Genomic DNA, 27495 nt, shown 5'->3' with positions numbered 1-27495 from the left:
ACTGCCTTTTGCCAGATGAACGCGACGACGGCACGGTGGAAGGTGGAGTAGAGGACAAATGGTAGGAGAGAGAAGGAGAAGAGGCAGAACGTGGAGCGTCGGGAGTGTAGCTTTGTGGCTTCTGACTGTGTTTCTCCCACTGGGCTCGGTGATGGGAGGCCAGGTGCCTTCTTAAGCGGTTGTCCCTAGGTGAGTGTTGGGCTTACCGCGACATATGCACATTAAAAAAAAAAAAACACAGCCCAAACTCCTGGGAACGCCAGATGTGACCGCGCATGGTGGATGGCTCGTTCCAGATACATTAGCAGTCTGATTTTTGCTTCTGTGCACTGTAAGTTCTCACTGCTTCTCCTACTTCTACTCCCTATCTGCTGCTCCGTCTCTCCCTCTGAACTCCCCTCCTCTTCCTCTCTTGTGGGCACCCACGTGACATCCATCAACACGTCATCATCGTCACCTTCACCACCACTGACATTATAGATCTCATGGTAGGCAGCAACAGCGGGGACCACCCTCCTTGGGCTGATCTGGGTACTGTCGTCAGACTGCTGGGTGGCAACCATTGATACCACCTCTTCCTGATCCGATGCCAAGAATGGCTGAGCATTGGTAAGGTCTTGGAATGGATGGGAAAATAATTCCTCTGACTCGAGCGGAGGGGATATGATAGTGGTGGTGGTGTCTTTGGGGGTGCACACAGCAGAAAGTGAAGAGGGTGCAGATAGAGAGGATGGGGAGGGTGCAGAAGCGGAAGGCTGAGTGAGCCTAGCGGAAGGCTGAGTGAGCCATTCAACCAAGTCTGGTGCGTCCTTTGACGTAATCGCATGCACCTTCTGCAACTTACCACTTAGGCTCCGGCCTGGTGCACCTGCCCGACTCCTACCACCACTGCGGAATGGCCTGCCTCTTCCTCTGCCTGTCATTTGACCCTGTGACAAAAGTCCCTATAGAAAAAAGTATATAACACCCAAGCCTCCATCACTTTTTTTGGGGGGGGGGGGGGCAAATGGTATATCACACCAGTTGAAATTATTTGTTCCAATAGCGTTTGTCACTCTGTATAGCTCCGGTAACGCAGCAAAACCGCAAACAATTGCTGCACTACCCAAATGCACTATATACAAAGTATATTATTTGTATATAACACCCCTGCCTCAATCACTTTTTTTTGGGGGGGGGGGGGGCAACTGGTATATCACACCAGTAGAAATTATTTGTTCCAATAGCGTTTGTCACTCTATGTAGCTGTGGTAACGCAGCAAAACCGCAAACAATTGCTGCACTACCCAAATGCACTATATAGAAAGTATATTATTGGTATAAAACACCCCTGCCTCAATCAATTTTTCCTGAGGGGGAAACTGGTATGTCACACCAGTAGAAATTATTTGTTCCAATAGCGTTTGTCACTATATGTAGCTGTGGTAACCCAGCAAAACCGCAAACAAATGCTGCACTACCCAAATGCACTATATAGAAAGCATATTATTGGTATATAACACCCCTGCTTCAATCAGTGGGGGGGAACTAGTAAATCACACCAGTTGAAGTTATTTGTTCCAATAGCGTTTGTCATTCTGTGTAGCTGCGGTAACGCAGCAAAACCGCAAACAATTGCCGCACTACCCAAATGCACTATATAGAAAGTATATTATTGGTATATAACACCCCTGTCTCAATCACTTTTTTTTGGGGGGGGGGGGGGGAACAATTATATCACACCAGTAGAAATTATTTGTTCCAATAGCGTTTGTCACTATATGTAGCTGTGGTAACCCAGCAAAACCGCAAACAAATGCTGCACTACCCAAATGCACTATATAGAAAGCATATTATTGGTATATAACACCCCTGCTTCAATCAGTGGGGGGGAACTAGTATATCACACCAGTTGAAATTATTTGTTCCAATAGCGTTTGTCATTCTGTGTAGCTGCGGTAACGCAGCAAAACCGCAAACAATTGCCGCACTACCCAAATGCACTATATAGAAAGTATATTATTGGTATATAACACCCCTGTCTCAATCACTTTTTTTTGGGGGGCGGGGGGGGGGAACAATTATATCACACCAGTAGAAATTATTTGTTCCAATAGCGTTTGTCACTCTGTGTAGCTGCGGTAACGCAGCAAAACCGCTAACAAATGCTGCACTACCCAAATGGACTATATAGAAAGTACATTATTGGTATATAACACCCCTGATTCAATCAGTTTTTTTGGGGGGCAACTAGTATATCACACCAGTTGAAATTATTTGTTCCAATAGCGTTTGTCACTCTATGTAGCTGCAGTAACGCAGCAAAACCGCAAACAATTTCTGCACTACCCAAATGCACTATATAGAAAGTATATTTTTTGGTATATAACACCCCTGCCTCAATAATTTTTTTGGGGGGGCAACTGGTATATCACACCAGTGGAAATTATTTGTTCCAATAGCATTTGTCACTCTGTGTAGCTGCAGTAACACAGCAAAACCGCAAACAAATGCTGCACTACCCAGATGCACTATATAGAAAGTATATTATTGGTATATAACACCCCTGCTTCAATCAGTTTTTTGGGGGAAGCAACTGGTATATTACACCAGTAGAAATTATTTGTTCCAATGGCGTTTGTCACTCTGTGTGGCTGCGGTCACGCAGCAGAACCGCAAACAAATGCTGCACTACCCAAATGCACTATATAGAAAGTATATTATTGGTATATAATACCTCTGCCTCAATCACTTTTTTTGGGGGGGCAACTGGTATATAACACCAGTTGAAATGATTTGTTCCAAGAGCGTTTGCCCCTCTGTATAGCTGCGGTATAACAGCAGAACCGCACACAACTGCTGCACAATACAAATGCACTATAATATCTATGTTAGAAAGTATATTATAAGTATATCACACCCCTCTGTAAGTCACACCTATCAATAGCACACCTATACCAGTCCTTAAGAGGACTTTTGTGGCCCTATTAGCTAGTGTTTGGTGTCGCTAACAGTCTGCCCCTGCTCCACACAGCAACCTCTTCCTACACTGGCAAAAAACTGAATATAAAATGGTGGCCAAATTGGGTTTATTTATAAAGTAGGAGGTATGTCCATGTGCTGAAACGTCTCAATTGGCTGCCCTGTACCACCTGATGGATGTGTCATGGGTAAAAGTTTTTCACAATGTAAAAGAATATGGCGCCGGTGGACATCACCATATGTTCGCCTGTTCCGCGAAAAAGCAAAATTGGCCGTGAAACAACTGCTGGGCAAACCGCAAGGTCATCTCTAATGGGGGGTAGTGTCACACAGCCCGTGCCAGATATCACCAGGAAGGGGCTGACAGGCACCGGGGAACACCGACACTGTCAACCAGCAGAGCAGAGTTTGTAGTCTGTTTTAAAGGCACCATGTGTTCTCGAGTTACATAGAACTGCAGGTAAACTTACCCCACAAAACAAATGCAGCTCTGCTTTATCTTTGTGGACTTGACATAGAAAATCATATCCTTTAGGTTCATGAAAAACGTACAGTAATCTAGTCCTATAGAATGCAGATGTCTGGAGGGGGAGAAGAATGCAGGGCTTCCAGGGAGAGATGGGGTAGATAGATAAATACATGTAGTCCATCCTGCTAGAATCTGTCTATCTACCCCATCTCTCCCTGGAAGCCCTGAAATCTCACCCTCCAGACATCTACAAACTGGATTCCCAAAAAGTTGGGACACTATACAAATCATGAATAAAAACTGAATGCAATGATGTGGAGGTGACAACTTCTAATATTTTATTCAGAATAGAACATAAATCACGGAACAAAAGTTTAAACTGAGAAAATGTACCATTTTAAGGGAAAAATATGCTGAATCATATTTTCATGGTGTCAACAAATCCCCAAAAAGTTGGGACAAGGCCATTTTCACCACTGTGTGGCATCTCCCCTTCTTCTTACAACATTCAACAGACGTCTGGGGACCGAGGAGACCATTTTCTCAAGTTTAGAAATAGGAATGCTCTCCCATTCTTGTCTAATACAGGCCTCTAACTGTTCAATCGTCTTGGGCCTTCTTTGTTGCACCTTCCTCTTTATGATGCGCCAAATGTTCTCTATAGGTGAAAGATCTGGACTTCAGACTGGCCATTTCAGTACCCGGATCCTGCTCCTACGCAGCCATGATGTTGTGATTGATGCAGAATGTGGTCTGGCATTATCTTGTTGAAAAATGCAGGGTCTTCCCTGAAAGAGATGACGTCTGGATGGGAGCATATGTTGTTCTAGAACCTGAATATATTTTTCTGCATTGATGGTGCCTTTCCAGACATGCAAGCTGCCCATGCCACACACACTCATGCAACCCCATACCATCAGAGATGCAGGCTTCTGAACTGAGCGTTGATAACAACTTGGGTTGTCCTTGTCCTCTTTGGTCTGGATGACATGGCGTCCCAGATTTCCAAAAAGAACTTCGAATCGTGACTCGTCTGATCACAGAACAGTCTTCCATTTTGCCACACTTCATTTTAAATAATCCCTGGCCCAGTGAAAATGCCTGAGCTTGTGAATCTTGCTAAGAAATGGCTTCTTCTTTGCACTGTAGAGTTTCAGCTGGCAACGGTGGATTGTGTTCACTGACAATGGTTTCTGGAAGTATTCCTGAGCCCATTCTGTGATTTCCTTTACAGTAGCATTCCTGTTTGTGGTGCAGTGTCGTTTAAGGGCCCGGAGATCACGGGCATCCAGTATGGTTTTACGGCCTTGACCCTTACGCACAGAGATTGTTCCAGATTCTCTGAATCTTCGGATGATGTTATGCACAGTTGATGATGATAGATGCAAAGTCTTTGCAATTTTTCGCTGGGTAACACCTTTCTGATATTGCTCCACTATCTTTCTGCGCAACATTGTGGGAATTGGTGATCCTATACCCATCTTGGCTTCTGAGAGACACTGCCACTCTGAGAAGCTCTTCGTTATGCTCAAATTTACTTTTTCCAGCCTCTTATTGCTACTTGTCCCAACTTTTTGGGGATTTGTTGACACTGTGAAAATTTGAATCAACGTATTTTTCCTTTAAAATGATACATTTACTCGGATTAAACGTTTGATCTGTCATCTACGTTCTATTACAAATAAAATATTGACATTTGCCATCTCCACATCATTGCATTCAGTTTTTATTCACAATTTGTTTAGTGTCCCAACTTTTTTGGAATCCGGTTTGTACATTGTACAGGGAGTGCAGAATTATTAGGCAAGTTGTATTTTTGAGGATTAATTTTATTATTGAACAACAACCATGTTCTCAATGAACCCCAAAAAACTCATTAATATCAAAGCTGAATATTTTTGGAAGTAGTTTACATAGAAACATAGAAACATAGAATGTGTCGGCAGATAAGAACCATTTGGCCCATCTAGTCTGCCCAATATATCTGAATCCCATGACTAGTCCCTGGCCCTATCTTATATGAAGGATAGCCTTATGCCTATCCCATGCATGCTTAAACTCCTTCACTGTATTTGCAGCTACCACTTCTGCAGGAAGGCTATTCCATGCATCCACTACTCTCTCAGTAAAGTAATACTTCCTTATATTACTTTTAAACCTTTGCCCCTCTAATTTAAAACTGTGTCCTCTTGTGGTAGTTTTTCTTCTTTTAAATATGCTCTCCTCCTTTACCGAGTTGATTCCCTTTATGTATTTAAAAGTTTCTATCATATCCCCTCTGTCTCTTCTTTCTTCCAAGCTATACATATTAAGGTCTTTTAACCTTTCCTGGTAAGTTTTATCCTGCAATCCATGTACTAGTTTAGTAGCTCTTCTCTGAACTCTCTCTAGAGTATCTATATCCTTCTGGATATATGGCCTCCAGTACTGCGCACAATACTCCAAGTGAGGTCTCACCAGTGTTCTGTACAGCGGCATAAGCACTTCACTCTTTCTACTGCTTATACCTCTCCCTATACATCCAAGCATTCTGCTGGCATTTCGTGCTGCTTTATTACATTGTCTTCCCACCTTTAAGTCTTCTGAAATAACTACTCCTAAATCCCTTTCCTCAGATACTGAGGTCAGGACTGTGTCAAATATTCTATATTCTGCCCTTGGGTTTTTACGCCCCAGGTGCATTATCTTGCACTTATCCACATTAAATTTCAGTTGCCAGAGTTCTGACCATTCTTCTAGTTTTCCTAAATCCTTTTCCATTTGGCGTTACCCTCCAGGAACATCAACCCTGTTACATATCTTTGTGTCATCAGCAAAAAGACAAACCTTACCATCGAGGCCTTTTGCGATATCACTTATGAAGATATTAAACAAAATTGGTCCCAGTACAGATCCCTGTGGAATCCCACTGGTAACATGACCTTGTTTTGAATGTTCTCCATTGACTACAACCCTCTGTTGTCTGTCACTCAGCCACTGCCTAATCCACTCAACAATATGGGAGTCCATGCTCAATGACTGCAGTTTATTGATAAGTCTTCTATGTGGGACAGTGTCAAAAGCCTTACTAAAATCTAGATATGCGATGTCTACTGCACCTCCACCATCTATAATTTTAGTCACCCAGTCAAAAAAATCTATAAGATTTGTTTGACATGATCTCCCTGAAGTAAACCCATGTTGTTTTTCATCTTGCAATCCATGGGATTTTAGATGTTCCACAATCCTATCCTTTAGTAGGGTTTCCATTAATTTGCCTACTATTGATGTCAGACTCACTGGTCTATAGTTGCTCGATTCCTCCCTACTACCTTTCTTGTGAATGGGCACGACATTTGCCAATTTCCAATCTTCCGGGACGACTCCTGTTACTAATGATTGGTTAAATACCAAGTTTTTAGTTTGTTTTTAGTTTTAGCTATTTTAGGGGGATATCTGTGTGTGCAGGTGACTATTACTGTGCATAATTATTATGCAACTCAACAAAAAACAAATATATACCCATTTCAATTATTTATTTTTACCAGTGAAACCAATATAACATCTCAACATTCACAAATATACATTTCTGACATTCAAAAACAAAACAAAAACAAATCAGTGACCAATATAGCCACCTTTCTTTGCAAGGACACTCAAAAGCCTGCCATCCATGGATTCTGTCAGTGTTTTGATCTGTTCACCATCAACATTGCGTGCAGCAGCAACCACAGCCTCCCAGACACTGTTCAGAGAGGTGTACTCTTTTCCCTCCTTGTAAATCTCACATTTGATGATGGACCACAGGTTCTCAATGGGGTTCAGATCAGGTGAACAAGGAGGCCATGTCATTAGATTTTCTTCTTTTATACCCTTTCTTGCCAGCCACGCTGTGGAGTACTTGGACGTGTGCGATGGAGCATTGTCCTGCATGAAAATCATGTTTTTCTTGAAGGATGCAGACTTCTTCCTGTACCACTGCTTGAAGAAGGTGTCTTCCAGAAACTGGCAGTAGGACTGGGAGTTGAGCTTGACTCCATCCTCAACCCGAAAAGGCCCCACAAGCTCATCTTTGATGATACCAGCCCAAACCAGTACTCCACCTCCACCTTGCTGGCGTCTGAGTCGGACTGGAGCTCTCTGCCCTTTACCAATCCAGCCACGGGCCCATCCATCTGGCCCATCAAGACTCACTCTCATTTCATCAGTCCATAAAACCTTAGAAAAATCAGTCTTGAGATATTTCTTGGCCCAGTCTTGACGTTTCAGCTTGTGTGTCTTGTTCAGTGGTGGTCGTCTTTCAGCCTTTCTTACCTTGGCCATGTCTCTGAGTATTGCAGACCTTGTGCTTTTGGGCACTCCAGTGATGTTGCAGCTCTGAAATATGGCCAAACTGGTGGCAAGTGGCATCTTGGCAGCTGCACGCTTGACTTTTCTCAGTTCATGGGCAGTTATTTTGCGCCTTGGTTTTTCCACAGGCTTCTTGCGACCCTGTTGACTATTTTGAATGAAACGCTTGATTGTTCGATGATCACGCTTCAGAAGCTTTGCAATTTTAAGAGTGCTGCATCCCTCTGCAAGATATCTCACTATTTTTGACTTTTCTGAGCCTGTCAAGTCCTTCTTTTGACCCATTTTGCCAAAGGAAAGGAAGTTGCCTAATAATTATGCACACCTGATATAGGGTATGATGTCATTAGACCACACCCCTTCTCATTACAGAGATGCACATCACCTAATATGCTTAATTGGTAGTAGGCTTTCGAGCCTATACAGCTTGGAGTAAGACAACATGCATAAAGAGGATGATTTGGTCAAAATACTCATTTGCCTAATAATTCTGCACTCCCTGTATAGGACCAGATTACTGTACGTTTTTCATGAACCTACAGGATAACGGCACTGTGTGCCGATTGATATCTTAGAGGTCTATTTTCCAGTTTGGTTTATGTATTGAGGGCAGTGTCCAGAGATCACACAGAGGACTATAGGGTGCACTATACTAGGGCTGAAACGATTTGGCAACAAAAAACAATGTGGTCAAGTTCCCTTGCCATTTAATATAGACTGTTCCTACTAATGCTTAGGCAAAACTGTTCTATCGCCCGTTATTGTAACGGGCTTAATGTGTAATATATATATGTATTTCAATAATAAGTTAATTGAATGAATAAGTAAATAAGAGGTTTAATAAATTAATGAAAGAACAGATAAGTAAAATAATCGATTGAGAAATATATGTCATCAATAAATAAATACATAAATAAATTCATCAATAAATAAATACATAAATAAATTTATCAATATAGAAATATATAAATAAAGTCATCAATAAATAAATACATAAATGAATTCATCATTAAATAAATAAATACATAAACAAATTCAGCAATAAATAAATACATAAACAAATTCATCAATACAGAAATAAATAAATAAAGTCAGCACTAAATAAATAAATTTATCCAGAAATATATACAGAAGTTAAAAAACAACGATGTTTTGAAGGAAGAGCCAAGGAGAGGGATTGACAAGTGACTCTTCAGCACCCTGAACCGACTGCGTCGCTGCCGATCCAGGACTCATTCATTTTGATAAATGTCAGTCTATCCACGGACAGACGGGTCCGCTTGTCGGTGACCACCCAACCTGCCACACTGAATGTCTGCTCAGGTAGGACGCTAAAGGGGGGGGCAAGACAGTACCTCCAGTGCATACTGAGCGAGCTCACGGCAGGTTTCCAACCTGGCAACCCAGTACTCCATGGGGTCGTCAGAGATCATGCTGTTGGAAGCAACGACGGACCCCATGTAGTCAGCCACCATGTCGGCCAGCCACTGGTGGTGACTGCTGCTGCTACTAGACCGTGCAGCTGGTAGAACAGCCTCATCTCACCCATAAGATCCCCTGCTCGGCTGGAGGTGCTTGGGCCAGCCTCCTGCTGGGTCAAATGAATGGGGAGAACTGGAGCAGGAGGCAGAGGGTTGTCCAGCTTTAGCTTGGCCCGCAGGTGTTGCATACAGACATCCCGCCAGCTGGCTGGGATGAACTGCTCCAGTTTCCCCTTGCAGCGAGGGTCTAAAAGGGTGGCCAACCAAAAATCATCCCTCTCCTTAATTTTCCTGATCCAGGGGTCCCTCTGGAGGCAGCGCAGCATGTGGGCAGCCATGGGGAATAGGATAGCCCGTTGTGACTCTTCTTGGCTGCCCGGGACCAGGACGTCTTGGTCCTCCTGCTGCTGCTATTCCCTCTGGGAGTCGCCCCACCCCCGGACTAATGATGCCCCCAGCACCGGCTCTCCCTCCTGTTCAGTCCCAGACTCCTGGACGTCAACAACCTCCTCCAAAAATTCTTCCTCCTCGTCCTGGGCATTCTCCTGAGCATTGAGCATACGTTCTAGTGTCCTGTCCAGCAGGAACACTATGGGGAGCATGTCATTGAGGCCAACATGCTCCCCACTGACCATCTTGGTTGCCTGCTCTAATGGGGCCAACACGGGCAGACCTGGTGTATCTGCCCCCACTCCGCATTGGTGATGAAGGGGAGTGGGTGTGATGGCCCGAAAGTGCCTTGGTCCAGCAGGTACTGTTTTACCGCCAGTCGCTGCTCCCACAACCTCTCCAGCATGTGGAGGGTGGAGTTCCACCGTGTCACACTGTCTACAATCATCCTGTGTGGTGGCAGGCTGTTGCCCTGCTGCAGTTTGTACAGGGACACAGTGGCGGTTGGGGAGCGTCGGAAGTGGCTGGCAATCCTCTGTACCCTTTGCACAATGTCGCTCAACCTTAGGTATGTGTGTAGGAACTTCTGTACAACAAGGTTGGGGACATGTGCCATGCAGGGCACGTGTGTTAGACTGCCAGAATGGAGGGCGGCGAGGAGGTTGCTGCCGTTGTCACATACAACAATACTTGCCTCGAGCATTCGGGGTGTCGGCCACTTGTGGACCTGAGCCTGGAGGGCAGCCAGAACATCAGGTCCAGTGTGTCTCTGTTCCTCTAAGCTAACAAGCTGGAGCACAGCCTGGCAGCGCACATGCCCCAAACTTGTGTAGCTACGAGGACACTTGCTGCTGCAGTGGTGGAGACAGTGGCTTGAGGGAGAGCAGAAGTTCTCCCCTGGACACCCCAGGGTGGCACCACAAACTGAGACACCACATCTGATGATCCCTCCCTGATGATCCCTCCCCGGCCCCTCGGAAGGACACCCAATGGGCTGTGTAGTGATATAGCGTCCCTGCCCATGTCTGCTGGTCCAGGCATCCATTGTCGCTGACAGCATGATTAAGTGACAGGGATACATTCTGCACAATGTGCTGGTGTAGGGCAGGGACGCTGGTCCTAGCAAAGAAATAGCGGCTGGGGACACGCCATCTGGGTTGGACCTGCTCCAACATCTGCCGGAATTGATTGCAGTCCACAATATTGAAGGACAGCAGATGTTGAGTTAATGCACCCGTTGGTCCCCGGGTGAGTAGGCCGTGGTGCATTCATATGCCTCGGCCACCGACGACTGGCGCCGGACGGTAGTGCAGGTGATAAAGGAGGGTGCAGAGGAGGCAGAAGTCTGGCTGCCAGTGCCAGTACCTCTAGAAGAAGGAGTGGGGGAGTGGGAATGCATTGTAGGAAGGGGGTGGGGTGGCTGCTGGACAGTGGCAGGAGCTGCTGTCCACTGCGCACTGCTGCTGGCGCTGCTGTGACCACCCTGCATCTGGTCCCACTCCCGCCAGTGGTTGACTCTCAGGTGCTGGATAAGGGCAGTGGTACCCAGTTGAGCAACAGACCTCCCCTTCCTTACCCTGATCTGATCGTCTTCTGCCAGGGTGAAGTAAGCCCCAACAGGCTACTTACGCACCAACCTCCTGTCAGATGGGGTGGTGCTGGCTTGCACCTGTCCGGGCTCGATACACATAGGTGGAGATGGCACCTGCTGCTGCTGCCACAGCCACCTCCTGCTGCTGCTGCCACAGCCACCTCCTGCTGCCATTACCAGTGGAGCCCCTGCCACTGGACTCCCTGGTGACCTGGAGCACTGTTTGCCTCAGGTGCCTACCTTCCTCATCAGTGCTGCTGTCACCTGACAAGGGAGGTGGCACCCATTCTTGGTCACCCTCCTATTTGTCAACTGCATTGTCAGACCCAAGGTCGACCAGTGGTGGACTAAGGGGAACAGCAGACGTAGAGCCCCTGACCTGGCTCCACTGTCCCCCGGCTGAAGCTGGGGTCTGACTAGGTGCGGGGGTTCTGTGGCTGAAACCGCCCTCACAAGTTGGAAGGCATGTCACTGGGGTACTGACGGGCGGTACCCCCTCCTCCTCCTCCATCCCTTTCAAAAGGTCCTGAGCATTACTTCCCCCAAGATGTCCCTCTCACTGTCGCTGTCAAACAGCAGCAGGGACGAGTCTTGGGGGCTGGTCATGCAGGAGGCAGAAAGCTGCTGCTGCTCAGAGCCGGGGCAGAGGACTCTGTGCCACTGGCATGTGTCACAAAAGACACTACTGCCTCGGGGTCCTGAGACGAAATGGGGCGGCTGCCATGCCCCAATAAATCTCTGATGAGGCGGGCGCCCCTGCCAGCTGCACCCACCCGTCCGTGGGTAGAGGAGCGGCCCTGTCCTGACAGCGGTCCAGCACTGGAACTAACTCCCCTACCACAACCACGGCTGCCAGCATGCCCACTTCCACTCACAATTGGCACACAATGTTTTTAAACACCAAAAAAATATAGAAAGAAAATGAAGAGGGGTTTGGGAAAATGGGGCAAAAATGAAATAAAATAGACACGAAACCCTAAGACAATAACAGAAAACCAGACAGCAAAAGATACTTTTACATCTTATTTTGTGTTTTTAGTTTTTTTCACAGACGAACGACGTTGACTCTAATCCCTCCCTAGCACACGAAACCCTAAGACAGTGACAGTAAAACAACAAGCAAAATACTTTTTTTATTGTTTTGTTTTTTTCACAGACAAACGATGATGACAATAATCGCTCCCTAGCACACGAAAACCTAAGACAGTGACACTAAAACAGCAAGCAAAAGACTTTTTTTTTTAACAGACGAACTACGATGACAATAATCCCTCCCTAGCGCATGAAAACCTAAGGCCTAGTTCACACGAACGTGTGTGATCCGTGGCCGTATTGCGGCCCGCAATACACGGCCAGAGTTCCGTGTGCATTCCGCATCACTGATGTGGACCCATTCACTTCAATGGGTCCGTAAATCCGTAATTGCGGAACGGCTGCACTGCACAGGACCCCTCGGAAGCACTACGGAGTGCTTCTGTGGGGTTGCGTCCCGTACTTCCGTTCCGCAAAAAGATAGAACAGGTCCTATCTTTTTGCGGAATGGGCGGATCGCGGACCCATTAAAGTGAATGGGTCCGCGATCTGATGCGGCTGACCCACAGCTGGTGAACGTGCATTGCGGCCCGCAATTTGCGGGCCGCAGCACGGGCACGAGTCACACGTGTGAACTTAGCCTAAGACAATGACACTAAAACAGCAAGCAAAATACTTTTTATTTGTTTTTATAGCTTTTTTCATGGACGATTGATGATGACAATAATCCCTCCCTAGCACAGGAAACCCTTAGTCAAAGACACTAAAACAGCAAGCAAAATACTTTTTATTTGTTTTTATAGCTTTTTTCACAGATGAACGATGATGACAATAATTCCTCCCTAGCACGCGAAACCCTAAGACAATGACACTAAAAGAGCAAGCAAAATACTTTTTTTTGGGTTTTTTCACAGACGAACAACGATGACAATAGCCCCTTCCTAACACACAAAACCCTAAGACAATGACACTAAAACAGCAAGCAAAATACTTTTTTTGTTTTTGTTTTGTTTTTATCATAGATGTACGATGATGACATTAATCCCTCCCTAGCACACGTAACGTTAGACAGTGATACTAAAACAGCAAGCAAAATACTTTTTTTTCACAGACGAACGATGATGACAATAATCTCTCTCTAGCACACGAAACCCTAAGACAATGACACTAAGACAGAGTGGGCAAATCTTGCCAAGTCAAAATATGCATGCTGATAGACTCATACCCAAAAAGACTGAGTGCTGTAATAAAATTCAAAAGGGGGTTCAACAAAATATTAATTTAAGGGTGTGCACACTTATGCAACCATATATTTTATTTATATATTTTTTTCTTCCCCCCACCTAAAAGATTTTAGTTTGTTTTTCAATTGAATGGTACAGTCTATAGGTGACATTTAAGGTGGAAAAAGTTCTGAAATGATTTATCTTTGTCTAACCTGACATTTTAACAGGGGTGTGTAGACTTTTTATATCCACTGTGTATGTGTGTATATATATATATATATATATATATATATATATATATATATACACACACAGTACAGACCAAAAGTTTGGACACACCTTCTAATTCAAAGAGTTTTCTTTATTTTCATGACTATGAAAATTGTAGATTCACACTAAAGGCATCAAAACTATGAATTAACACATGTGGAATTATATACTTAACAAAAAAGTGTGAAACAACAGAAAATATGTCATATTCTAGGTTCTTCAAAGTAGCAACCTTTTGCTTTGATTACTGCTTTGCACACTCTTGGCATTCTCTTGATGAGCTTCAAGAGGTAGTCACCTGAAATGGTCTTCCAACAGTCTTGAAGGAGTTCCCAGAGATGCTTAGCACTTGTTGGCCCTTTTGCCTTCACTCTGCGGTCCAGCTCACCCCAAACCATCTCGATTGGGTTCAGGTCCGGTGACTGTGGAGGCCAGGCCATCTGGCGCAGCACCCCATCACTCTCCTTCGTGGTCAAATAGCCCTTACACAGCTTGGAGGTGTGTTTGGGGTCATTGTCCTGTTGAAAAATAAATGATGGTCCAACTAAACGCAAACCTGATGGAATAGAATGCCGCTGCAAGATGCTGTGGTTTCCATGCTGGTTCAGTATGCCTTCAATTTTGAATAAATCCCCAACAGTGTCACCAGCAAAGCACCCCACACCATCACACCTCCTCCTTCATGCTTCACGGTGGGAACCAGGCATGTAGAGTCCATCCGTTCACCTTTTCTGCATCGCACAAAGACTCGGTGGTTGGAACCAAAGATCTCAAATTTGGACTCATCAGACCAAAGCACAGATTTCCACTGGTCTAATGTCCATTCCTTGTGTTCTTTAGCCCAAACAAGTCTCTTCTGCTTGTTGCCTGTCCTTAGCAGTGGTTTCCTAGCAGATATTCTACCATGAAGACCTGATTCACACAGTCTCCTCTTAACAGTTGTTCTAGAGATGTATCTGCTGCTAGAACTCTGTGTGGCATTGACCTGGTCTCTAATCTGAGCTGCTGTTAATCTGCGATTTCTGAGACTGGTGACTCGGATGAACTTATCCTCCGCAGCAGAGGTGACTCTTGGTCTTCCTTTCCTGGGGAGGTCCACATGTGAGCCAGTTTCTTTGTAGTGCTTGATGGTTTTTGTGACTGCACTTGGGGACACTTTCAAAGTTTTCCCAATTTTTCGGACTGACTGACCTTCATTTCTTAAAGTAATGATGACCACTCGTTTTTCTTTACTTAGCTGCTTTTTTTCTTGCCATAATACAAATTCTAACAACTTCACATTTTAGCAGGTCTGCATGTATGTATCGACAGCAGAACCTATCACACTACCTAACACACTGCACTGCAACAGCTACGCTATATCAGGATATAACCTACACTGACTATCTCCCACTATTCGCGATTAATATTCGCGATTCGAATATTCACGCCCATACTACAAATATAACATTATAAAATATACAAAATGTTATATCTTTAAATTGATGAAACATTATATGTTACCTAAAACTGTAGTTTAGAGCTAGTGAAACCTCTTCCTCTGTCTTTCATAATTTTGCACTAATCTGTTGGTTGCACTAAGTTTTGTTGTGGTTTCAGCAGTATATCAAAGGAAAATGTAAGGTGTTAATCCCTTTCCCATGGCATAAAATAACCATGTTCTCATGAACCCAGTCATGCTGAAATATTATAATGCTTAGTACATTAGTACATTGAAACACAAATGTTATCTCTGAATCTTACTGTTAAGGTGCCATATACTAGATTAATAGATAGATAGATAGATAGATAGATAGATAGATAGATAGATAGAGAGATAGATAATTGTGCAGTTCAGCACATTTTAGTGCATCATTATACTAGTTCCATTCAACACATTGTATTGTGTCAATTGCATTAATATACCAGTTTTAGTTAATGCATTGTATTGTGTCAATTTACTGTGCATTTTTAGGAAGGCATGATACTGCCAACATTGCATTAATATACCGGTTTTAGTTAACACATTGTACTGCATTAATATACCAGTTTCATTTAAAGCATTGTACTACCACTGTAAATTGTCGATACCAGTGTACTGTGTATTGGTAGAAGGGGAGGGACGTTTAATTGTGGCTCTGTAAAGTAAAGTAAAACACTTGCAATGTTGCTAGTACCATTTAATAAATCTGTGTACCAAACCTGTGACTTTTCATTTGTAGACCTCATAATTAAATGTCTGGTAAAAGAAGAGTAGAAAATTAAATACGTCATCCGAGAGTGGGTGGCTGTAGTAGTGTAAACAGCAGTAGCAGCACCAGCCATCCAGCCAGTAGTAGTAACAGTAGTAGTAGCAGCAAGCCACAGTTCTCACTTGCTTTGGCACTACATTATTATCGAGGAAAAAGAGAACATTGTGGACTGATGACTCATTCTCTCGGCATCAGAAAAGGAGAGTGGTTGTCGCCATAGCAATAAAGAGCAAAGGCAATGTGCTGCCAAAAACTCCAAGCACCCCAGGGCCAGATCTGCTTCTATTATGGTCAGTTTGGGAACAGGTACTGACACTGGTACTGTGGGCACAGGCTCCAACTGTGCCAGACCTAAGCTAAGCTTGGCTGCCGCTAGCTCTGTGTAAGTATCTCCCATCTGGAATTTTTTTTTTACACAGTTCTAAAAGACAAAAGCATTGCCATGTATAAGATCTGCAGGATGAAAATAAATCATGGGCATTCAAAGGCAAACATAGGGACTGTGACTCTATTGCATCACATATGGCAGCATCACCAGATCCTGTGGGAAAATAGAACTGTCTGCCAGCTATCCAAACAAAAGTGTCCCCCCTTGCGGCAGCCTGGCCGCATCCACATGTAGTAAAGTGTCCTTGTCGTTGTCATCAGTTACTGCTACTTTCACTCAGACTCTCCTCCTACTTCTCCTATTCAACTCTGTTGACAGCCATCAATAATGGGATATAAGACCAGGAAAAAAAGTCTACACGCCCAGCAATCCGATGGTGTGAAAGCTAAACTCCCATCTGGCCACGTTGCTGGCAGTGCAGTTGTTGCCATACCACTTAGTTGATTATGCTGCCTTTAGGGAACTACTAGTGTGCACTCAACCATGCTAAAATATATGAAGTTGCCATTGTTTTCTCCAAAAAAGCCATCCATGCCTCCTCATGTGGCAGAGAACATGTGCTGCTCCTTCCAATTGTCGCCATGTGGCAATGTGCACACCACTGTGGACACCTGGAGCAGCTGTTATGGGCAGAGACAGTGTATGTATTTCACGGCCCACTGGGTCAATGTTTTTCACAGAAGTGGTGATGCAGCACTGCAGCAATAAGACCAGGACCTATTGACACCCCCACATTTGTTTCAATCTGGTTCTCACACCAGGCACTTGTCCACCTCCTCTAAATCCTCCTCAATGGACATTTTCACATCCCCAACAGAAACAGGGCAGAGCATTGTTTCCATTCCCCCTCCCTCCTAACATGCTGTATCAGAGCTGAGGATCCAGAGCGTGAGTAGCCACACAGAGACTCAATCGTGTCCCAGGCAACCTCAATTGGGCAAGATGGTCAGCGACAATGGCAGGAACATCGTGACTGTGCTGCTTTTGGAAAAAATTACACATGCTCCCTGCATGGTGCACATGATAAATTTAATGGTCCAAAACTTTTTGAAAAAGTGCCATAGTTTGAAGAATGTGCTGTGCATTTTCAGGAGACTATCCTCACATTTCAGGCATTCTTATGCAGCAAGGAACTCCATCCTGGATTTGCACAGACAGAGCAGTGTGCCATTGCACCGCTTGATCCACAACGTTCCAACTCATTGGAATTCCACCTTACGTATACTACAGCATCTATATGAACAGCAAAAAGCTGTGAATGATTTCACCATGTACCAGACTACCTCAGCAGGAAACATATTGTTTTGAGGTCAGTGACAGCAAATGTTGTGTACTCAGGCCCTTCAAAGAGGCCACCAGATTTGTTATTAGGGACAACAATGATGTCACCCCCCTGATATTGTTCTTAAAACAGAAACCCATTGTGGTGCGACAATGAATGGCAGAAGAAGAACAACTTATGTATTTTGCTGCCTGCCCAGTAGCTGTTGAAAGTCCTATAAAGGAGGAAGTGGAGAAGGAGGATGACAAGCTACCACTGGAGGAGGAGTCGGTGGTGGAGGACCACAAGGCTGCTGATAATGATGACAATGATCCTGGCCACGATGATCAATCATTGTGGTGGGGGTCAGAGCAAAAAAGAACTGGGTCCTTGGGTGCTTGAGAGCATGACAAGAAAGTATGCTTGCTTGCTTACATACTCACAAGCAGATCATTAGCATCAAGCATTCTGATGATTACTGCATATCCATGCTTTTCGAATCCTGTTATCAAAGCAAAATATGTGAGTGTTTTCCTGTTGCTGAATGGAAGGCAAAATTGCTGCATTACCAGGATACACTGTGTACATAGCTTGCTGCAGCTTTCAGTGATCAGCACCTGCCACCCATTTGTCTGACTAGGAGGTCCCTCTCTATCCCATGCCAAGTCATCCACCTCTCACTTTCTCTACTACCCCATTAGCAGAAGCTGCAGCAGCCAGTTCAGTATTATGAACATGATGGAACACTTTTTTATGTGCTGCACCAGGCTGACACAAATCAGCAAACAAAGATGTACCTCCCGAACAATCAGGATCAGTCCTACTTGGACTGTGGCCTTTCTCTGGCACATACCCCACTCCCTGACCCCATGGCCTTCTGGGCTGGCAGATTGGAAGAGTGGCCAGAACTGGCCTAGTTTGCTCTTGCTTTACTGTCTTGTCCATCCTCCAATGTCATCTCAGAGATAGTTTGTCACACTCAGACAAAGTTTTCCACAAACCTTCCACAAGTGTACAAAACGTCACAGATGTTCATATAAATGAGACATGGATCATTGAGGATTTTCATACATCTCCAGCTGAGGCCAATGAATGCATCTGCCATTAATAGCGGCTATTTATCACCCATAATGCCACTGCCGCCATATTCCTGCCTACCATCATCTTCCGTACTGTATGGCTGCTGCTGCCACCACTGCAGCTGCTACTCTATCTACTGCCACTACCATTAGTTCTATTAAGCTACCACTACTACTATTATTACTGTGACACAGCTGTACATACATCTACTTCCATGTCTGTTTCATGCTGTGCTGCTACCGCTTCTATTGCTGCCACATGCCACTATTGCCCCTACACACCTTACACCTTACCTTACCCTTTTCACATCCACACTGTACTGCTGCTTTATCTAAAAATAAGGACCATTTTTCAAGGCTTATTAACAACAAGCTACTGTTTCCTCTGACAATTAACACTTGTGTGTGTATAAATACAGGTAGGCATCTGCCGCGATTAAGGCATCATTTGTTGATGCTTGTGCAGAAAAATGTACTGTTTCTTCTGACATTAACATTTTGTGTGTATACACCAGCGCATCTGCCCTTGCTAAGGCATAATTTTTGGACGTTTGGTTCCAAAAAGCCATAGTTTTTTTGTGATAACAATGAACAACATCTAATTGTCACTGCAGGGGAGAGCGTGCACAACCCTGAGTTCAACCCACACCTCTGTCCCTGCCTACTTGCACGGTCCACCCTAGGCGACAGTGTACAACTGGACGACGTTCCCTAAACTGAGTACGTCCTGGGCCTTAAAGGGAACATTGAAACTGGAGAAAATAATAAACAAAGTGACAGGCAGGCACGGAGGGGCAAATACACAAACAATGCAAATATAAGCAGCAGTCAAAATACAGGGTGAAACATACATATAAAAGAGTGAACAAGGTCAAAACAAGCCGAGGCCAGTACCAGGAGGTCACCTCAGTACAAAGGAATAACCAAATCACAACAAACACAAGCCGAGGTCTGAACGCCAGGAGGTCACATCAATTCAGAGGAAACAGCAGAAGTGGGGTGAAGGAAACAGAGCCGAGGTCAAGGTACAATGCAAATATATACAGAGGACTAGGTAAATGAAAATACCTTATTCACAGGCAACCTGTGGCCAGCAGGCTGCCTGTTTACATTGTCCTGGCTGGTGAGTCACATGACGTGGCCGGCGTCACGTGACTCACAGCAGCCCAACTCATCTGAGCATCGATCAGCGCTCGGCTCTCCTGCAGCTTGACCGCTGTCATGGAGACGAGGACGCAGGCTACGTCCCTGTCCCTCTCCTTGCGCAGGGTGCCGGCGGTGCTGCGAAGGAAACACGATTCGCCGGCCACCCGTTACACTACTCCTAATAAGGGACAATTTTTGGAGTGATTCCACTATTAAAGTGGATAACAAATGCAATGGCACATCATGTTTTTAAACATTGTTTGTTAACAATGTCAGCCGTGCATTTGCCCAAAGCTATATATGTCAGTGTCACTCTGACATTATTTGCTATTGCTGTCATTGCATGAAAGAGCTAAAAGGGCAGAGGGGGGGGGGGGGGGGGGGCGCTGTAGAAAAATATGAGTTCTAGGAGAACTCAGTTCAGTAGAATCGATTCGGACACAAATCTAGTTTTTGAAAGATTTGGAGACTGGGACACAAAATAAATTTAACCCCTTCAAGACCGGGTGATTTTTTTAAAAATTTTTTTGTTTTGTACTCCCAGTCCTCCCAAAACCAAAACTGTTTTATTTTTTATTCATATGGCCATAAGAGGAATTGTTTTGTGCTGCACAAGACACACTTTCTAATGGCACTGTTTACAGTTGCATACAATATGGTGGGAAGCAGGAAAAAAAAATCCAAAATGGGTGAAATTGGAAAAAAAATGACAGTTTTAAGGGTTTTTCTATTTCAGCATTCCCTATAGGGTAAAACTGACCAGTTATTTTTATTCTACAGGTCAGTACAATTACGGAGATACCACATACATATATTTTTTCTGAACTATAAACTGAAAAAAGTTGCCATATTCTGACCCCTATAACTTTTTTGCATATATGTATAGAGCTGTGTGAGGGCTAATTTTTTGCAGGGGGATCTTTACTTTTTGATGTATGTGTATGATGTGTATTACTTTTTAATCACTTTTTAATTAGATTTTATGTGGGAGGTGTTTTTGCACGTGGTCATACCCATTATGTGTATTTTTATGAGTTGAATTTTTATATTTTTTTCATTTTTAAAAACATCTTTTACACTTTTTGGAACTATAATAAGCAATCATTAGATTACTTCTTTCATAGTCTTTGGGGATTGGACTGTGTTCCTATGGAGCCCTGCCACAGGCAGGGACTTCATGGAAAATGATGTTCTGTAGCCTCCTGTCACGCAGGAGGACAGAGGCTGCTGCACAGTGCATCTGGCTCCCTCAATCCTTGCCGGAGGGAGCCAGAGCACACTCAGAAGCACACGCTTCCTTGTTTTGCCACGTTCAAATGCCATGGCCAAACGTTAGGGCAATATAAAATGTTTAGTTTTTGCAATTTATTTTTTCCCTTCCTGTCTTACAAGAGCTTTAACTTTTTAAAGTTTCTGCTCACATAGCCACCGAAGGGATTATTTTTTTGTGGGACAAATTGTATTTTTTAATGGCACACATTTCATTTACATTAAAGAGGATCTCCGGGAATTAAGAAAATGAAAATACTTGAATATTACTTTAGAATAAATATATTCCCAAATCCCTTTCATTATTTATAATGGGAAACAAAATGGCAGCTTTCCTGTTAGTAACATAGTACATAAGGCCGAAAAAAGACATTTGTCCATCCAGTTCGGCCTGTTATCCCGCAAGTTGATCCAGAGGAAGACCCCTCTCTAGTAGCTATAGCCTGTAATATTATTAAGCTCCAGAAATACGTCCAGGCCCCTCTTGAATTCCTTTATTGTACTCACCATCACCACCTCCTCAGGCAGAGAGTTCCATATTCTCACTGCTCTTACCGTAAAGAATCCTTTTCTATGTTTGTGTACAAACCTTCTTTCCTCCAGGCGCAGAGGATGTCCCCTCGTCACAGTCACAGTCCTGGGGATAAATAGCTGATGGGATAGATCTCTGTACTGACCCTTGATATATTTATACATATTAATTAGATCTCCCCTCAGTCGTCTTTTTTCTAAAGTGAATAACTCTAATTTTGATAATCTTTCAGGGTACTGTAGTTGCCCCATTCCAGTTATTACTTTAGTTGCCCTCCTCTGGACCCTCTCCAGCTCTGCTATGTCTGCCTTGTTTACAGGAGCCCAGAACTGTACACAGTACTCCATGTGTGGTCTGACTAGCGATTTGTAAAGTGGTAGGACTATGTTCTTATCACGGGAATCTATGCCCCTTCTGATGCAACCCATTATCTTGTTGGCCTTGGCAGCAGCTGCCTGACACTGGTTTTTGCAGCTTAGTTTGCTGTTTATTAAAATTCCTAGATCCTTTTCCATGTCAGTGTTACCGAGTGTTTTACCATTTAGTATGTACGGTTGACTTGCATTTTTCCTTCCCATGTGCATAACTTTACATTTATCAGTGTTAAACCCCATCTGCCACTTATCTGCCCAAGCCTCCAATCTATCCAGATCCCTCTGTAGTAGTATACTGTCCTCATCAGTGTAAATTACTTTACACAGTTTAGTGTCATCTGCGAAAATTGATACTTCACTATGCAAGCCTTCTACAAGATCATTAATAAATATATTGAAGAGAATAGGGCCCAATACTGACCCCTGAGGTACCCCACTAGTGACAGTGACCCAATCTGAGTGTGTACCGTTAATAACCACCCTCTGTTTTCTATCACTGAGCCAGTTACTTACCCACTTACAGATGTTTTCTCCCAGTCCGAGCATTCTCATTTTATATACTAACCTTTTATGTGGTACAGTGTCAAATGCTTTGGAGAAGTCCAGATATACGACATCCATTGATTCGCCGCTGTCAAGTCTAGAACTTACCTCCTCATAGAAACTGATTAAATTAGTCTGACATGACCGATCCCTCACGAAGCCATGCTGATATGGTGTTATTTGCTTATTTCTGTTGAGATGCTCTAATATAGCATCTCTCAGAAAACCTTCAAACAGTTTACCCACAACAGATGTTAAACTTACCGGCCTATAGTTTCCAGGGTCTGTTTTTGGCCCCTTTTTGAATATTGGCACCACATATGCCATGCGCCAATCCTGTGGGACATTCCCTGTCAGTATAGAGTCTGCAAATATCAGAAATAAGGGTCTGGCTATGACATTACTTAATTCCTTTAGGATACGGGGGTGTATGTCATCAGGTCCTGGCGATTTGTCTATTTTAATCTTTTTAAGTCGCTGATGTACTTCTTCCTGGGTCAGACAGGACACTTTTAATGGGGAATTTATTTTTGCATTCTGCATGTCATCTGACAATTTATTTTCCTCAGTGAATACATTGGAGAAAAAAATATTTAACAGCTTTGCTTTCTCCTCATCGCTCTCTGCGACTTCCCCCTCATTACTCTTTAAAGGGCTGACACCTTCAGATTTATACTTTTTAACATTTATATAATTGAAGAACATTTTAGGGTTAGTTTTACTCTCTTTGGCAATTAATCTCTCGGTCTCTAGTTTGGCCGCTTTTATTTGTTTTTTACATGTTCTATTTTTATCCTTATAGTTTTTCAGTGCTTCCGTGCTCCCCTCCTGTTTCAGTGAATGATATGCTTTCTTTTTGTCATTTATTGCTTTCGTTACAGTTCTATTTATCCACATTGGTTTCTTTTTATTCCTTAACCTTTTATTACCATACGGTATGTACCTCTCACAATGAGATTTTAGGATGTTTTTAAAGATATCCCATTTTGTGGCTGTATTTTTATTTTTGAGGACTTTGTCCCAGTTAGTTTGGCCTATGGCCTCTCTTAGTTGGCTAAATTGAGCTTTTTTGAAGTTTGGTATTTTTGTTCCTCCCTGTAGAAACGCTCTTTTGAATGATAATTGGAAGGTTATTACTTTGTGGTCACTATTTCCCAGGTGTCCCCCAACCTGCACGTCTGTTGTTCTGTCCGGCCTATTGGTTAATACTAAGTCCAGTATGGCCGTCCCTCTAGTCGGGTCCTGAACCAGTTGGGAGAGGTAATTGTCTTTGGTTATTGCCAAGAACCTGTTTCCTTTATGAGATATACAAGTTTCAGTTTCCCAGTCTATATCTGGGTAGTTGAAGTCCCCCATAATAACCACCTCATTATGATTTGCCGCCTCGTCTATCTCGTTTAGTAATAGATTTTCTGTGGACTCTGGTATATTAGGTGGTTTATAGTAAACTCCTATTAGTAATTTATTGTTGTTTTTAGCTCCATGTATCTGTCCTAAATCATACAAAATCTGTCCTAATCACACAGCAGAACAAGATACTTCACAACCCTGAGGTAAAGAGCTGCCTCATCCTCCTGTCTACTTCTCAGGGATTATGATCCTGAATACAGGTGATAAGAACTTGAGCTGAATCTCTGGGGAATTTAGTTCATGAGGAGACATGAAGTACAGAGAGGATGGACAGGACTGACTGTGGTAATGTGGGGCTCTGGTAATGGAGACTGTATACAAGTGCTGCTGCTCATTACCCCCACCTCCTCTCTGTATTTCATGTCTCCTCATGGACTCCATTCTTACAGAGATTTAACTGAAGATCTTATCAGCTATTCAGGATCATAATCCCTGATAGGTACAGCAGAGAGGAGGATAAGGAAGCTCTTTAGCTCAGTGCTCTGAAGTACCTTGTCCTCCTGTGTGATTAGGACAGGTTTTATGTGTACTAATAGGACAGCAGACATTTTATTTCTCTTAATGATTTCTCCCCAGACAAAACGAGCCATTATAACTAATGAAAGGTATTTGGGAATATATTTATCATAAATTAATATTTAAAGGAGTTGTCTCATCACAAAAATCTATAGTAAATCAATAAATCATATCAACATCTTCAACTTTGCAAATACCTTGTTTTGTAGATTTTATTTCTCTCTCTAGTTATTTTGAAAATCCTGACCCCCTCTTCTTGCTGCTTATACCTTCGGCCGAGCTGTTGGGAGTAAGCGCACATTGCTACCTGCACATGCGCCTTAGCTCCCGGCTGCAGAGCAAGTAAAATAAAGGAGGGTGAGCCGCGCATGCGTAGCCGCCCTCCATTCATTCATACGAGAATGCCGCAAATAGCTGAGCGGCGAGCTCGGCTTTGTCCGTCAGCCCTATAGAAATGAATGGGGAGCGCACTCCCCATTCATTCTTATGGATTGCCAGCACTCCCTCGCCGTCATCATTCTATGGTTCTTCAGCTGGGATGCGGCGCTGGCAGGCGATGCTGTAACGACGTCTGCAGCATTAGTCACAGATAGCACAGTGAAGGTCTGCTCTTCACTGTGTGCAGGGCTATCCTTGTCTGGTGCTGCAGGCGTGATTACAGCATTGCATCTTGTCTGCCAGCCCTGAATTAGCAGAGAGAGCACAGCAAACTTAGTTTTTTATATTTGTGAGGGTGATGATGAGTGGAGAGAGCATATAGGTTGTGACAAACCACTTCCGTGGCTTGTCACAATCTGTGGCTGGGACACTCCAAGACTCCCTTAGTATACACTCTTGACAATGATTTCCTATCGGAAGCATGCACGTACAGAGGAAGGAGGGTTAGAGGGCCAGCTCCTCATTGGGTGAAATACACTGTGATGAAAACGCCCACATCAAGCCTGAAAATGCGCACTATACTGACTGAGAATTACTGCAAATGGCTTGGTGAGACAACCCTTTAAATATTTTCATTTTCTTAATTCCCAGAGAACCCCTTTAACTTGTATTTGAAAACATGAAATTGAAATTGGGTTGAAATTGAAAAGAAAAAAAAATTGTGCCATGATTTTTGGGTTTTGCTTTTATAGGGTACACCGTGCACTTAAAATGACATGACAACCTTATTCTGTGGGTGAATACTATTATGATGATATCAGGTTTAGCCTTTATATAGTATATTTTATATTTTAATGGCTTGGAGTTATATTTTACTATGTTTAAAAATAATAAAAACCTTGAAAAAAATTATTTGCATCCCCATATTCTGACACCATAATTTTTTTTGTTTTATTATGTCTTCAGAGTTTTTGGGGAACATGTTTCTTGAGGGGCAAGTTGAAGTTTTTATTGGCACTATTTTGGGGTACATTCAACTTTTGGTGGTGTCAAGGCAACCAAAAAACTGCTATTTTTATTCTTTTTCTGTTTAGATCATTAAGCATGCATGCATAAATATTCTTATATTTTAATAGTTTGGACATTTTTGGACATGGTGATACCAATTATGTTTATTTTTTTCCTTTTTATTTTTATATGTAAAATTGTGAAAGGAGATTTACTTTAATATTTTTGTTTTTATAGTATTAAAAACCGTTTTTACTGTTATTTTTAGTCCCATTAGTGGATTTAAACATCCAATCTTCTGATTGATTGTTTCATAGCCTCCAATAGAATACTATTGCAGTCTATAGGAGATTTCTAAGCTTCCAATTAAGCAATGCCACAGGTTTACTGTGGCTTACTATGGCAGCCCTGGGAGCTTTTTGCCATCGTAATTGATCTGAACCCCACAATTCCCATCCTGCCTCTGGCTAACCCCTCAGATGCCATGGTATTGAGAGTATATCCCACCGTGGTCATTGCAGCTCGGGGTCAGTTGTATTACAGAGAAGGCACCTACCATGTACAGAGCTGCTCAGCCTGGGAGTCCGTCCATCTATCCCTTACATGCAATTGTACTCTTACATAATTTTGCAGCCATCTTGATCTGACCCCCTTCCATTAAGGAGTCTAATAGCAGCATGGTCTGCTATGTTCAGACATGCTTATGGTTCACAACTGATTATTATTCTGTGCAGTATTCATGATCCGTTTGCAGCGGGCACCTGAGGAGCATGGGCAGGGGATGGGATGGTAATGGTCGTGTATTGGTGTACTCCCTTAAGGCCAGTAGTAAAGAATTAAAGTCTCTCTTTACTTGGTGCAAAATATACCTTGTAGTACATCCAGCAGTAGTTTGGACAAATGCAATTTCTACGCCCCAGATAATCAGGCACGATGGCTGGATAAATGGCATATAAGGAACTATTTTGCTGATAGTTTTGCACTTAGAAGTGCCTCTAATAAATCCTGAAACAAGATGGATAGTTGAGGGTACAGCCACACGGTCATGCTTCTTGATGCAGTTTTCAAAGCCAAAATCAGATGTGGATCATAACAGGAGAGAAAGTATAAAGATAGATAGATATGACTTCTCTTTTATTCGTTCACTACCTGTTTTGGCTTCTAAAACCACATCAGTTAATATGACCATGTGGCCATACTCTTATGCATATTTTACTTGCCTTTAATGCTAATTTATAATTTTCTGACTGGTTGTATTTGTCACTTTTTGTCATCTATAGGATAATTGTAGTCACTTGAAGTCACTTTTCTTATCATTTCCTTACTTGTGGGTGTAGGTTGACACTAACAGATAGCAGCATTTTTGGAAAACTTCTTAAGACACTCCTTCAAAACAGACAGCTGCTTGGGGCAATGCAATAGCATGGTGTACATCAACATAAATCATTCTAATTATATTTATTTTATGTCATGTTCATATTTAATAGAGTTATGGTTCAGTTTTCAACTCACCCTACTTATTTTGATTGACAATTTTCATTTGGATTTCTAGTGAAATGTAAATTAATTTTCCAATTCATGCTGTAAAATCAATGCAAATGATAAGTTAAC

Source organism: Bufo gargarizans, chromosome 1 (assembly GCF_014858855.1).
Source record: "Bufo gargarizans isolate SCDJY-AF-19 chromosome 1, ASM1485885v1, whole genome shotgun sequence".
In the NCBI taxonomy this organism is placed as follows: domain Eukaryota; kingdom Metazoa; phylum Chordata; class Amphibia; order Anura; family Bufonidae; genus Bufo; species Bufo gargarizans.
Note: the sequence above shows the minus strand (reverse complement) of the source record.